The following is a 12,370-nucleotide window of genomic DNA, read 5'->3' as shown; positions in this document are numbered from 1 at the left end:
ATCAACTTGTAACACTAAAAAGGTAAATTTCTCTTTTAAGTTAAAAGTGTTGCTACTTTCTTACACGAAAATACATCTTTAATTGCTTTCTTATGTATGGCACTCTTTTTTCTTTTTCCTTTTTTTTTGACTTATACCACCTTTGTTTCTATTTTTATAAACTATCTTGATGAGTGATTGTAGACCATTTTATAAATAGCTAAATCAAGCAAATATTTGAATTTTTAAAATGAAGCTTTTATTTCTTCAAATGAGTTCTTTGCCCCTTTGTCTTTTCTTTTTCTGGAACCCCTTGAAAGCAAGTATTATTACACTGGATGTTGTCCCACAGGTCCCTTAACCTAGCCTCATTTTTAAAATTCTTTTTTCTTTTTTGTTTTTCGGCTTCGATGATTTCTGAATGTTGTCCCACAGGTCCCTTAACCTAGCCTCATTTTTAAAATTCTTTTTTCTTTTTGTTTTTCGGCTTGGATGATTTCTACTACCCTGTCTTGCAAATTGTTGATCTGTTCTTCTGCATCTTCTTATCTGCTGTTGATTCCCTCTAGTGTATTTGTCATTTCTGTTATTGTATCCTTCAGCTCTGATTGGTTCTTTTTTATATTTTCTATCTCTTTCTGATGTTATCACTGGATCCATTCATTCTTCTCCCAAGTTCACTGAGCATCTTCATGACCGTTACCTTGAACTCTTATGAGGTACATTACTTATCTCTGTTTCACTTAGTTTTTTTTTCTTAGGTTTTTTCATGTTCTTTCATTTGGAATGTACTCCTCTGTGTCCTCGGTTTGTCTGACTTTCTATGTTTGTTCCTAAAATGGTTCCTTTCAACTTTTTCTCTCTTTCGAGTGGGCGTTGCTTTTGAACAATGTACGTTAGTTATGAAGTCAAGGAAGAAGAGAATGTTTCTGTAAGTGTTGTCTAGTCATTTTTCTCGGTGGAGCTGTGACAGGTGACACTGGGTAGGCGGCAAGTAACCCTGCTCTTCTCTTTCTAAATTCAGAACACAGGAGACAGGGAGATGGAGATAAACTTAGTAGCTTTATTACTAATACACACTAACAAATTGGAGGATATGATTTAGGTTATGTTAGCCACTTTGGGCTTCCTCCCAAATTGGGCACTTCCCCACACATTTGTAAATTGAGGAAACAAATGCTTGACCCCCACCCCAGGGGCCGGGTGCTTACCACAGAGCTGAGAGAAGACCCAAATTCATGTTACTGTGGGCAGGCACATCTTTTCAAAGAGGAGATTCAGAAACACATAAGCACTGCTTAGCTCCTTCTCCCAAATTCACCCGTTAGGTAAGTCTCCCTTCCCGTCGGGAGGGAGAGAGAGATAAGTCCACACGTGAGAAGTGAAGGTTCACCTATAAATTCCGACTGGATTTAAAATATAAATAAAGTGAATTGTGTCTTTTGTACATACCAACGAATGATGAGAGGTTAGGCAGAAGCATGCTAGAAGGGAAAGAGAAATCTGTGTTGGGTTTCAAATTTTGCTATAAATAACCACACCATGGGTTCACTCATTTGTTGATTGATTTTGATAAATCAAATTTTCTTTGGAAGGAATAAATAATCCTTTCAGGAAGAATTTACTCAGTTTCAGCTTGCTTGCTTCACCTAAAGATTTTCTCTTTAAAGTTCTCTGTCCTGTGGTTTAAAAAAGTTGTGCTTGTGGTGCCTGGGTGGCTCAGTCGGTTAAGCGGCCGACTTCGGCTCAGGTCATGATCTTGGGGTCCGTGAGTTTGAGCCCCGCATCGGGCTCGGTGCTGACAGCTCAGAGCCTGGACCCTGGTTCAGATTCTCTGTCTCCCTCTCTCTGACCCTCCCCCATTCATGCTCTGTCTCTCTCTGTCTCAAAAATAAATAAACGTTAAAAAAAATTAAAAAAAATTAAAAAGTTGTGCTTAAAAATTGACAGCTACTAAAAGGAGTTAACATAATTTCTGTTCCTTTATTTTCACTCATGACTTTAAAATTTGTAATTTAGTTAGAGAGCTACTATTGTGTGCTTCATACCTAAGCATTACTGAGCCACATGGCAACGTTTTATGCATTCATTTTCTCTGAGTTATACTTAAAATACACATATTTTTCCTGACTATGAGGAAGTAACTGGCATAGAACTCTAGGCTTGGTAAGACCACAAGTGTAGTCCTGGTCTGCATCTAGTTGGATTCATGACCTCAGGCAAAGTGCATTCTCTCTGAGCCCTTTTTGTCTATTATGCAAAATTCGGGACTTTGACTAAATTGGTGACTTTTATACCTTCAAAATAATTTTTTTCAAAGAATAGAATGTATTTTTTTTGCATTAAACTGTATTGTGTAAAACAGAGAGAAGTAGAGCTGTCTAACTAAAGGAGAGATGGAGACTACGGCTGTGACTTCCTTGCCCCTCAATCCTGCAGTGTCCCCAACCGAACCTTAGATTTCTATGGGCCATATTTGAATGCTAACAGTTAATGAGAAAATCCTTCTAATTAAAAATCCTTTAAAAATGTTCTTTGAATTAAAATTTGCTGATATATAGTCATTCTGTGTGTAATTTTCTCACACTCTTATATTTCTGATCAATGGAAAGGTATACATAAAAGTACACATGTGTTCTTATTCATGGACTTGAAAGCTATTTCACCATCGAAACACAGTTTTTACCTAGATATAAAGATAAAGGTCACAGAGGTAAATATTTAGGAAAAGAGCTTTTGGGGAAAAGATGCAACATTACCTTGGTAGCTCCTTAAGTCATGTCATATAAAAAACGTGGTTTATATTTTATATCGTATTTATTAATGTAATATAAAATTGTTTGAATAAAGCCTTCCCCCATCATCTGGTATTGAGTTATTAATTTTATAAGTCTGGTATAGTAATGTTGTCCCATTCATTTTATAAGGCCTGAATATAATGCTATTGTCAGAAAAGTGTTATGGTTCCTCAAAAACTTAAAAATAGATATTCATTAATTCCACTGCTGCGTATTTACCCAAAGAAAATGAAAACACTAATTTGAAAAGTTGTATGCATCCCTATGTTTATGGAAATATTGTTTGCGATAACCAAAATAGGGAAGCAACCTAAGTGTCCATGGAGAGATGAATGGATAAAGACAATGTGTAATGTGTATACAATGAAATATAGCTCAGCTATCACAAAGAATGAGATCTTGCCATTTGTGACAACATTGATAGACATAGAGGGTATTATGCTGGGTGAAATAAATCAGAGAAAGACAAATAAATACCATCTGATTTCACTTACATGTGGAATATAAAAAAAACAAAACAAGTGAACAAACAGAATCATAACTACAGAGGACAAATTGGTGGTTGCTAGAGGGGAGGTGGGTAGAGAGGTATGGGCAAAATAGATGAAGGGGAGTAAGAGGTACAAATTCCCAGTTATAAAGTAAATAAGTCACAGGAATGAAGAATACAGCATATGGAATATCGTCAATAATACTGTATTAATGTTGTATGGTGACAGAGGGTAACTACACATATGGTAGCAAGCATAGCATAGTGTATACAATTGTCCAATCTGAATTTGTATACTGAAAAACTAGTGTAACATTGTTATGTCAACTATACTTCAATTAAAAAAAGGTATTAGGGAAAACAGTCTCTGAAAATATTGGGAAACATGTCAGCCAAAACATTTGTCCTCACACCCGAATTTGTAGACATTTGAATCCTTATCACCGCATTGTTGATTATGTCCTATACACTATTTTGGAGCCCGTTTGGGGCATTCAGGGAGAGGCTACCTTGTCTAAGAAAGATCTAAATAAGACCATTCTCGACAGGAACAGTTGTAATATACAGTTGACCCTTGACCAGCATGGTTTTGCACTGTGCGGGTCTACTTTACTTACACATGGATTATTTTTGGATACTGTACAGTACTGTAAGTGTATTTCCTTTTCCTTCCATTTTTCTCAATGTCATTTTTTGCCCTAGCTTATTCTACTGTACAAAACATGTATGAATCGACTGTTTATGTTACCGGTAAGGCTTCCGGTCAACAGTAGGCTATTAGTAATAAGTTTTGGGGGGATGAAAAATTATATACAGGTTTTTGACTGTACCGCACCCCTGTGTTATTCATGGGTCACCTGTAGTTGGAAATATTCGTACACATTTCATAAGTGGATAACCATAACTTTAATAAGTCAAGTGTTTCAAAACTTGGTCCTAATTTGGAGAAAGGAAACAAAGTTACAATTGAAAATTGTATACTGTTTTCCTTATCTCTAATGGAGAAAGTTATAAATCAGAAGCTAAATTTGGAAACTGTTGTAACCCTCTATTTTTCCTTTCTTCAAAGAGATTTTCTGAAATCTTTGTGTGCATATGAAAGGAAATAAGTGTTTTAGTCATAATACAGATACCAAAACGTTTTTACTCAATTTTTGCCAGTAGAATTTCCACATGACAGTAAGACAGTCCCACTTTCTTCATTTTATATGTATTTAAGAGTCAGTCCTGAAAAATTAACAGCAAAAAGCATTCCTTCAAATTTTGTTTTTCTAGGGGCGCCTGGGTGGCGCAGTCGGTTAAGCGTCCGACTTCAGCCAGGTCACGATCTCGCGGTCCGTGAGTTCGAGCCCCGCGTCAGGCTCTGGGCTGATGGCTCAGAGCCTGGAGCCTGTTTCCGATTCTGTGTCTCCCTCTCTCTCTGCCCCTCCCCCGTTCATGCTATGTCTCTCTCTGTCCCAAAAATAAATAAAAAAACGTTGGAAAAAAAAATTTTGTTTTTCTACAAGTGAAAAAATGGAAAGCCCATTTTAAGGAACAATTCATTAAGGTAAAAAACTGATTAAACTTTCATAAATGGCAGTTTTTCTAATCATTTCCAAGTAATAATTCAGTATACAATATGATTCTTATTTAAACTTTTTTGTACCAGTAATATCCAACATCACTTTTCAGAGATTATACATATTCAATAGATCAATATTAATTGTGCTTTTTATCAGACTCACTTAAATAGCATTATATATATATATATATATATATATATATAATGTACACATTATATATATTAATATAATACACATAATATATTATATATATAACATACACATTATATACGTATACACACACACACACGTATATATGTATACATATGTGTGTGCGTGTATGTATGTATCTGTTCTCCGTTATCTAAAACTAAAATAAAATAGGTAGGAATTTATTTTATTCATGTGATAGTTTTTCTGTTTAAGCAATCCCTAACTTTGGTTTAATCTCTACAAGTATTATTTCAAGACCACATGTCCTAAGCTATATATAATTCCTACCATGTCTTTTGCTTACCTTGCACATTCTAAATAATATTTGCCTTATTTCAGACGCAGCGGGAGTTGGAGAAAAGAATAACCAGAGCACTAGAAGAAGGTATGTTGCCAAAATGTATGAAGTTAGATATCATTGATTTCTGAAATAAAATATAAATAGTAAATGGCATCCCTTTCCATTGTTTGGATAATAGATACTACATTCACATTTTTTTGTACATAGCTAATAAAAAATGTAAAAGCATGAGCATAATGAAGAACACACTTCTTCCTCATTTAGTCCTCATGTGTCATAGCTCTTTTAAAATCTCCCACAAGTCTAGGGGCAAGCAGGTGGCTCAGTCGGTTGGGCGACTGATTTCAGCTCAGGTGGGTTCAGGCCCCACAGAGGGCTCTGTGCTGAAAGCTCGGAGCCTGGAGCCTGCTTCAGATTCTGTGTCTCCCTCTCTCTGTGCCCCTGCCCGCTTGTGGTTTGTCTCTCTCTCAAAAATAAATAAACGTTAAAGAAGTTTTTTCAATCTCCGTAAGTCTATATATCTGTTATTATTTCTGGCGATAATCTTCCTTCACTGGTGCCATCCCTATGGAACTGTCAACCTGCACAAGTCTCAGAAAAGGTTGCTTTATCAAATTGTTGTTTCTGCTAGTGATAGAAGACCCAAAAGCCAAAGTAATCTTAGTAATGCTTGGTTAAGTAATTAGAGGTCATATAGCTGTCATTGACAGGTAACGGGTTTCAATCTTCACTCATTGATTTTGTCATTGCTCTTGCCCTTGGGTAAAACTTCAAATTCCTTAGCATGGAATGAAAACACCCAAATCAGTTTGCTTCTTGCCAGATGATTCAGCCTTGTCTCTCACTGTTTGCCCTACTCTGCTGCTTTGCTCTAGCACCTTGTCAAACTAAACTACTCATAATTAATTGCACAAGTGTTCTTCCTCACTTCTAGCTCTTTGTATGTGCTTCTTCCCTCTACCTAGCATACTTTTTCCTTATCCTTCAGGTATCAGCTGACATATCACCTTCACCAAAGAGCAGACAATATTGACACAAAACTGGGATGTCCCTTCCGTATGTTCCAGTAGTGCTGTGTTTCATACCTGTCACTTATATCTGTACACTTGGCTCTGTTTGGAAATGCCTGTTTGATTTTTCGGTTTATAGTTTATGATTGTTCAGGGTGGACTGTGTCCTCATCTTGTACTTTCGTCTTGTAATGAAAAAAACAGAAACTCTGACATTTATCCACAATAGCAATTAATTCAGTGTGCAACCCTGAGCAAAATATATTTAATACTAATCTTGGGTTTCATATTGCAGTTGTACATAGGTATTTTTCATTTTTCTTAACACTCATAAAGGCCCCAACTTTTTTTTTCTATTTTCTTTCCTTTCCTTTCCTTTCCTTTCCTTTCCTTTTCTTTTCTTTTCTTTTCTTTTTTTTTAATCACTTGTAGTGAAAAGTATTTTGGAGAAAGAAGATAATTCTTTCTTTTCCTTTTCAGCTGCTACCAAATTTGAATGAGGATCCTGTAGAAATCCTTTAGTATCTACTGATGATTCAATTCTAAATCAAGATCCAGTATGGAAAGCGTCACGAGAATATGTACAGATTTTGAACAAAAATTATACAATTTGAAAAATAAATAGAAAAAATTTACTGGATGCTTACAAAACATTTTCATTGCTTCGCAATTGAACACACTATACAGCAAAGTCTTGATTAAAGGAAAATATTTTTGTTTCATATGTGTGTAATGAAAATCTTTATAATATTTTAAACTATGTTTCTTGGCATCTCATTAACTTTTAAGCACATTTTGTACGTGGAAACCAGCACTAGAGGGTTTTACATACATCAGACCACTCCACTACCAGCGGTTTGAACAGCACCCAAACAACCAAGTTGTCATTAATACTTCAGTAGTGTTCATGGATGGCTTTTTGTATTTTCCAATTTTTATGACTATATGTGGGCCTAAAGATTTAGACATTATGTTGATATATTCCTGCTATGCCTATTGCCAATGTTTGTACATATTACAATTTTTTTATACTACCATAAAACCTATCTATAATTTTAATTGTAAACACTGATTCGTAGCTCTTTCCACATGGAGAAATAAAATTTGCCTAAGGCTTTTCAACTTTTCTATTTATTTATTTATTTATTTATTCATTCATTTATTTTTGATTTGCTTTTTGGAAACAAAGTTAGAGACAAGAAAAATTAGAGAAAACAAAACAAAAAAACCTCCCCCCCCCCGCCCCAGAGCCATTTGCAAGTAAACTGCTAATGGGATGCCTGATTCCTGTAGCATTTAAATCCTACAAGTCAGTACATTCCACATAACTACCACACAACCTTCACAATCAGAACATTAACTCTAATACACTCGACTCTTTAACAACGGGGTTAAGGGCTCTGACCACGCCCCCCCACAGTCAAAAAGCCATGAACAACTTTTGACCCCCAAAGACTTAACCACTACTACTACCAGTAATCTTTTGTATATTATCGTATCATACTATATTCTTAAAGTAAGCTACAGAAAATAATACCATGAAGAAAATTATAAAAGAAATTACATTTCCAGTACTGAAAAAAAAAATCTGTGTGTAGTCAGTGCACCCATTAAAACTCTTTTGTTCAAGGGTTCAGTATAATTCTATCATTTATTCCTCATAATTCTTTTTAAGTTTGGTCACTTATCTGTAGTATACGTTATACCAAGGAAGGTCCTGTTTAGAGCCATGTATTGAATTGTGTGTCTTGGTCTCTTTCACTCCAGAACAGTTCCTTTGTCTTTCCTCGACTTTCATGACTTTTAACCTTTTGACGGGTAAATTCCAGTAATGTGGAATGTCTTTCAATGTGGATTTTTCTTAGGCTTCCTTATGGTAAAATTCAGACCATACATGTTTAGCAAGAGTATCACTACAACCTACTCTTTGCATCCTATCATGTGACCTACAATTTTGATTTGTCCCCATACTGGTGATGTTAATGTTGGCCACCGGAGGTAGTATCTGCCAGGTTTCTCGCCTGGAATGTTAACTTTCCACTTTCCAATTATTTAGTATTTTATGGGGAAGTACTTTGAGACATGTAAATATCTCCTTTCTCAGACACCCTGTGCCAGGCCACCTCTTCTGCAGATGACTTGCCCCCCTGCAGGTTCTGAAAACCCCCACTGGGCTATTCTTCCCCTGTGCAGATGCCTCCCTACCCTGTTCAGTCTGTGATACTTCATTATTCTATACCATTCACTTTTCAGGGATGCTCTCACTTGAGCTCCAACACTGTGCAGGGTGACTGTCCTACACATAATGCCTTCCCCATTCTAAGCTCTAACACCTCACTCTGGACCCGCACAACTCCATGCCTCTGTTTCTAGGACTGGGAACTAAAATGTTGGGGATGAGAAAGAAGAAAGGAAGAAGGGCTCCACGGGTCTTTTATAATCAACTTGGCAAGCTCTCCAAAGCCGGTTCTCATTGGAATTGCATCGAATCGGCCAACAGTTTGTAAGGAAAGACATTTCTTATACTGATTTTTCCAAACAACTAGTCTTTTAATTATCTAAGCTTATTCCCCACAATATATTGTTTCTTACTCGAGTGTTTTTTCTGCAGATTCTTTTGGATTTGGTACATGCAGTGACATATAATCTATAAATAGTGGCATTTTTGTTTCCAATTCCTAGAGCTTTCATTTTTTTTCTTTCCTACTACAAGAATGACGTTGAGTAAATGTGAGGATAGTGAGTGTTCATGTCTTCTTGAAATTGCAACATGTAAAAGTAGTTTTCTATAACTATGTAGATAGTGGGGTTTTTAAAAGTGTGCGTCTTTTATTAGTCTCTTAGTTTGCTCTTGCCGTTTACAACAGATCACCATCCACACAGTGTCTTAAAGCCACACGCATTTATCTCACATTTTTATGGGCCAGAAGCTAAGCAATGGCTTAGCTGGGTCCTTTGTTCAGGTTCTCACAAGGCTGTACTCAAGGTGTCTGCTAGACTGCGCTTCCCCATTTGGGTGCTTCAACGGGGAAGAATCTGCTTCCAAGCCCATTGAGTTTGTTTATAAGAGAATTTCCTTGTGACCGTATGACTGGACTCATTTCCACAGCTCTTTGCCAGTTGGAGGCTAGTTGGAGGCTTAGGTCCTAAGCGTTCCCAGACACTTGTCTTAGTCTTTTTGGGCTGCTCTAACAAAATACCATAGGCTTATGAAAAAAAAAAAAAAAGTTTTATTTTTCACAGTTCTGGAGGCTGGGAAGTCCAAAATGAAGGCACTGGCAGATTCAGTGTACAGCGACGGCCTGCTTCCTGGTTCATGGACGCTGGTCTTCCTGCTTGGCACAGGGCCAAGGGAGCTCTCACAGCCCTCCTTTATAAGGGCACTAATCCCATTCATGAGGGCTCCACCTTCGTGACTTCATCATTTCCCAAATCCCCCACTTCTAAATACTATCACGTTGAACATTAAGAGTTAACACATGAATTTGGGAATTTGTGGGGACACAAATATTCAGCCTAGAGCAAGGCTGTTCCTTGTTCTTGGCCACGCAGACTTCCTCAATACGGCCGCTTAGTTTAGGAGGCCAGCAAGGAGAATGTCACTTCAGCGAAGGCTCAGTCCTCCTTGAAGGGTGTTCACGTGATTAGATCAGGGTTGCCTAGCATAATCCTCCTTTGGATTAACTCTGAATTAACTGAATTAATTATGTCTGCAATTTTCCTTTACATGTGCCATATTCTAATAGCTAGAGTCAAGTCACAGATCTTAAGCGAAAAGATTTATAAAGAAAAGGTGACAACACTAAAGGGCAGATATTATGGGGTCACTTAGGGTCTTTCTGCTACAAGTATATTAAGGAAGTTCCCTTATAATACTAGTTTTCTAAGTTCTGTCATGAATGAATATTGAATGTTAAAAGATGTTTATTTCACATCTATTGAGATAATTTTTTTAACTGTTTATTTTTGAGAGAGACCAAGCAAGCCAGCAGGGGAGGGGCAGAGAGAGAGGGAGACAGGATCTGAAGCAAGCTCTGCGCTGACAGTGGCGAGCCCAATGTGAACCCCACGTGGGGCTTAAACTCACATACTGTGAGATCATGACCTGAGCCTAAGTTGGATGCTTAACCGACTGAGCTACCCAGGTACCCTGAGATAAGTTTTTAAAATATTTGTGAATGGGGGGAGGGGCCAAGATGGCGGAACAACATGGAAGTTTTGTGTGTGTGTCTCCCATCCATGAAATACAGCCAGGCCAACACGAAACCATCCTACACACCTAGAACACTGATCGGAGGACTAACACAACAATCTGCACAACCTGAACCACAGAATTCAGCAGGAATTTACCCCAAAAGAAAGAGCATGAAGAAACCACAGCCAGGGATTTAACCAACACAGGTACAAGCAAGATGTCTGAACCAGAATTTAGAATCACGATAATAAGAATATTAGCTGGGGTCGAAAATAGATTAGAATCCCTTTCTGCAGAGATAAAAGAAGTAAAAAATAGCCAGAATGAAATTGAAAATAATATAACTGAGCTGCAATCCGGATGGATGCAGTGGCAGCAAGGATGGACAAGGCAGAACAGAGAATCCGTGATATACAGGACAAACTTATAGAGAATAACGAAGCAGAAAAAAAAAGAGGGAGATGAAGGCAAAAGAGCATGATGTAAGCATTAGAGAAACCAGTGACTCATTAAAAAGGAACAACATCAGAATCATAGGGGTCCCAGAAGCGGAAGAGAGAGAAATAGGGTTATTAAGGTTATGTGAGCAAATGATAGCGGAAAACATTTACAAAACCTGGGGAAAGACACAGACATCAAAATCCAGGAAGCACAGAGGACCCCCATTAGATTCAACAAAAACCGACCAACAAGGCATATCATAATCAAATTCACAAAATACCCAGGCAAGGAGAGAATCATGAAAGCAGCAAGGAAAAAAAAAAAAGTTCCCTAACCTAAAAGGGAAGACAGATCAGGTTTTCAGCAGACCTATCCACAGAAACTTGGCAGGCAAGAAAGCAGTGGCAGGATATATTCAGTGTGCTGAATCAGAAAAATATGCAGGGGCGCCTGGGTGGCTCAGTCGGTTAGGCGTCCAATTTTGGCTCTGGTCATGATCTCGCAGTTTGTGAGTTCGAGCCCCCTGTCGGGCTCTGTGCTGACAGGTCAGAGCCTGGAGCCTGCTTCGGATTCTCTGTCTCCCTCTCTCTCTGCCCCTCCTCTGCTCATGCTCTCTCTCTCTCTCTCTCTGTCAAAAATAAATAAACATTAAACAAATAAAAAAAATAAATGCAGCCAAGAATTCTTTATCCAGCAAGGCTGTCACTCAAAATAGAGAGAAAAAGTTTCCCAGACAAACAAAAATTAAAGGAATTTGTGACCACTAAACCAGCCCTGCAAGAAATTTTAAGGGGGACTTTCTGAGGGAAGAAAAGATGAAAATATATATATACATACATACATACATACATATACATATATGTATATATGTATACATATATATATATATATATATACTAAAAGCAACAAAGATTAGAAAGGAGCAGAGAACTCCACCAGAAACTCCAAGTGTACAAGCGTCATAATGGCAATAAATTCATATCTTTCAGTACTCACTCTAAATGTCAGTGGCCTCAATGCTCCAATCAAAAGGCATAGGGTAACAGAATGGATAAGAAAACAAGGTCCATCTATATGCTGTTTACAGGAGACTCAGTTTAGACCTAAAGACACCTTCAGATTGAAAATAAGGGGATGGAGAACCATCTATCATGCTAATGGTCAACAAAAGAAAGCTAGAGTAGCCATACTTATATCAGAAAATCTAGAGTTTAAAATAAAGACTGTATCAAGAGATGCAGAAGGGCATTATGTCATAATCAAGGTGTCTATCCACCAAGAAGACCTAACAATTGTAAACATTTATGCGCCAAATGTGACAGCACCTTAATATGTAAATCCATTAATCACGAACATAAGGAAACTCATCGATAGTAATACCATAATAGTAGGAGACTTC

General features: G+C 37.4%; 2 long non-coding RNA genes across 2 annotated transcripts; one reads left to right on the top strand and one right to left on the bottom strand.

The window, feature by feature from the left end:
* Window positions 1–215: 215 nt before the first annotated feature.
* LOC131495991 (uncharacterized) lies at window positions 216–739 on the bottom strand. The gene is made up of 2 exons (XR_009254246.1): window positions 425–739; window positions 216–341 (listed from the first exon to the last, which is right to left on the bottom strand). It is a non-coding gene; the product is annotated as an uncharacterized LOC131495991 (long non-coding RNA).
* A 4,618-nt stretch (window positions 740–5,357) lies between these two features.
* On the top strand, window positions 5,358–6,970 carry LOC131495969 (uncharacterized). Its single transcript, XR_009254224.1, has 2 exons — window positions 5,358–5,409; window positions 6,816–6,970. It is a non-coding gene; the product is annotated as an uncharacterized LOC131495969 (long non-coding RNA).
* The last annotated feature ends 5,400 nt before the right edge of the window (window positions 6,971–12,370 follow it).

The sequence above is a fragment of the Neofelis nebulosa genome, chromosome 15 (assembly GCF_028018385.1).
Source record: "Neofelis nebulosa isolate mNeoNeb1 chromosome 15, mNeoNeb1.pri, whole genome shotgun sequence".
Lineage (NCBI taxonomy): Eukaryota > Metazoa > Chordata > Mammalia > Carnivora > Felidae > Neofelis > Neofelis nebulosa.
Note: the sequence above shows the minus strand (reverse complement) of the source record. Positions and strands in the feature narration are given on the sequence as shown.